The sequence below is a fragment of the Dipteris shenzhenensis genome, chromosome 17 (assembly GCF_047967505.1).
Source record: "Dipteris shenzhenensis isolate YYH24624 ecotype China chromosome 17, Dip_SZ_1.0, whole genome shotgun sequence".
Classification (NCBI taxonomy): domain Eukaryota; kingdom Viridiplantae; phylum Streptophyta; class Polypodiopsida; order Gleicheniales; family Dipteridaceae; genus Dipteris; species Dipteris shenzhenensis.
In genome coordinates, this window is record NC_141612.1 from 47,239,268 (window position 1) to 47,242,604 (window position 3,337).

Genomic DNA, 3,337 nt, shown 5'->3' on the forward strand with positions numbered 1-3,337 from the left:
GAGATTGGCACTAGTGCCAATGTCCATAGGAAAGCTAGACTCACATGGAAAATGGCACCGATGCCATTCTCCACAATCCCACATGGAGAATGGCACTGTTGCCATTCTTCCCCCCTATAAGGACATCTTTGTTGGTCTTATGAAATTCTTTGGTTGTGTTTTGTTCATAATTTATTTACCTATAATCATAAATGATAGGGGATGGCTATTAAATGTGGGGACAAGGTCATGATGATGGTGGGGAATGAAGTAGTTGGAATTGATGCAGTGTGTGCAATAAATTCGGAGGGTTGAGTCCTACTGTAGAGGTGTAAAGATTGGGGCAGAAAATGTATTGATGATAATGGAGAAGTCTATCAATAGTGACATGCTCTTGCCATTTCCCACTAGTATGGATGCAGTGCTTATTGGTGAGGCACTTTGGAGTGTTGTCAAGTGGTCTAAGGGCTCTCTAAAACATGTTGGTGATTCTTTAGATGATCTGATGACTCAAGAAGCCAGACCAAGTGAGCCTAAGCCACCTTATGTTGAGGCAATGTAAGTTTCTTCATTGGAAAATGACAATTTCATTTGTGAATATTGGAAAGAGAAAAAGGTTGTCTTGTGGGATGAGAGCAAAGCAAAGACCATGGGGGAAGGTGTGATCTTGTACATTTTCCTAGGTAACTCTATAAACTTTGACCTATTGGATAACGATTGCATTGGTGTGGGTATTGAAAAGAAAGAACAAATTACAAGAAGTGACTTAGGGTCTTCTATGCAAGATGTCGGCTCTCTCAGCCTAGTTAAGTGTCCCATCAAGCAGAGTACCTTACTTGATGGAATCCCATTGCAAGAGTATGTGCCCATGGACCATGTTGCTAGCATGGATGAGGTGGTCAATGATCGAATGTTGAAAAGGGTTGAACCAAATTCAAAGAAAAGAAGGAACACTTTCATTAGCAGGGTGCCTAAACAAAGAGAGCCTCCAGTGCTAATGTACAAAATGTCACTAGAGTCGGTGCAGCAGATTTCTTCCATCGATTGTTGTGGGAGTGGGTGTTGCCAACATGCTGGGTGAGACCTCTTATTGATTATAGAAAGAACTTTTGAGGCAGCTCCATGGAGTCTCATAGAAAATTTATATACGATGTGTTGTCAATGGCTTGGCATCGTGACTACACTGGGAGGATACGCTACAATTTTAGAGTAAATAGTCAGCATGTAAGTTGCATAGCATGGTACGAAATGCATGGAATTCCAAGGACATCATTCTATCAATACAAGGAGCAATTCGAGAGTGGTGTGCAATGATATGTGCATGGGAATCAAAGGATTAGTGAAAGATGTGCTCTATGTTCCGAAGCTCAGCAAGAACCTTTTGTCAGTAGGTCAAATGATGGAACACAATTACAAAGTCATCTTCGACAGTGATGAATGCACTATCAGAGACAAATCCAAAAGATGTTAGCTAGTAGCAAAAGGTGTCAAGAAAGGACGCTTATATAGAATGCTAGCTACAGTACCAGATAAGCATGCCATGTCAGCTCAGCTGCAACAGATGCTGCTATCTGCAAAATGGCACAAAAGATATGGTCATGTCAACTTCATGTCAACTTCAAGTACTTGTTAGATCTCAGGAATCTGAATATGGCAATTAGGATTCCAAAGCTACAGTTTCTTGGAAAAGTTTGTGAAGCATGCTGCTTCGACAAACAAAAGCGAACCAACTTTGTCAGAAGTACCTCTCGTGCACGAGGTATTCTTGATTTGATACATACAGCTGTATGGGGTTAACAGGATCTCGTACGGAAGATAAAATAAGATAGTATGGAGAATCAAAAATTTGATTACTGTAGAACTGATACAATAGATGGTGCTGCCTCCCAACCGTGTGCTCCTATGAAAGAAGCTTCGATGCTGTGCTGAAAACAGTAGAAGACAGAGGTTGGATGCTAAGGAATCAGGGCTGTAGGCAGTGATGAAACAGGGAGAAAAGTGAAAAAAATGAGCCAGGGAGAACAGGGAGAAAACAGGGATTTTTTTCACTTTTCTCCTTGTCTCGGTTTGCCATCCAGGATCATCTGAGGCTCCAAACGGGCCCCGCAACCTGAAAGTGGGCTGCCTCAAGAAATGCTCCATCTACCCTCAGTGCGGTCAGTCAAGGGATGCCTTCTTGCACTTGCATGTAGCCTAGTTGGTAGTGTGCCAACTCTATCTGAAGCCGTCCAACCATCAAGCCACACATGGCCCCCATCTGGTGTCCAAAGCAGGACCTACCGGATAACTGAGCTACTCAAATGCCTTCTCCTAATATGGGGGGCTTACAAGTAGAGTTAGCTAGTTCCTGTGTAGTTACAAGAGAGTGGAGCATTGATATCTAACATCTCCCACTTCAGAACGTTTGGGTGTGAACGCTATGTGCATATACTAGACAAAGAGAGAAACAAGCTACAACCAAAAAGCACCAAATGTATCTTCTTAGGCTATTGTGATGAGAAGAAAGCCTATAAGTTGTATGACCGAGAGGCAATAAAGATCATAGCAAGCCACGATGTGGTGTTCAGGGAGCAGCCACATGCAGTGGAGGTAGAGAAGAGCTCTTCCACTTTATCATCAAGTAAAGAGGTAATTCACTATGGACCTATCCCAGGAGCTATAAAGGAGGAGGAAATATTAGATGATGAAGGTATAAGTCACTAACCTATTGTTACACCATCGAAAAAGCCATTGCTGCGATGGGTAAGGCAGCTCTACAACCATGATAATCAGATGCCTATGTCTGTTGAGGACCAAGGCAGTTTAGTGGGCAGATATCATTTGATTTCACACACACATGCCACCATTGTAAAGCCTATTCGGCTATCTCACGGCATTGTGCACATCATTTTCAGCCTTGTAAAGCCTCTTGGCTATTCCTGGCATCATTGCAACAAACCTTGTAACACAGATCAAATTTTACATACTGCACTTCTATCTTCACCGACGGTACAGAGATTTCACTTGGCATCTTCAGTGTATTTGCAGTTGATTCATATAGAATTTTCCAGGACACTTTTTGAGTACATTGTTTGCACCATGTCGACTAGAACCTCAATCTGGAGGCATCTGCTAAGTTAGACAACTCCAATTACGGTACATGGAAATACCGAATGGAGACCATTCTTGTGCTTCAGGACAAATGGGAGTATGTCGATGGATCTATACCTAGACCATTGACCGATCCAGCCACCAGCAGCTCTACTCCATCTGTTGTCACAGCACCAGCAACGGGATCTACATCAGGATCTACATCTACACAAACAGTTTCCGCACCAGTAGTAGATCCTGCCATTGCCTGAGCTCAAGCAGAATGGGA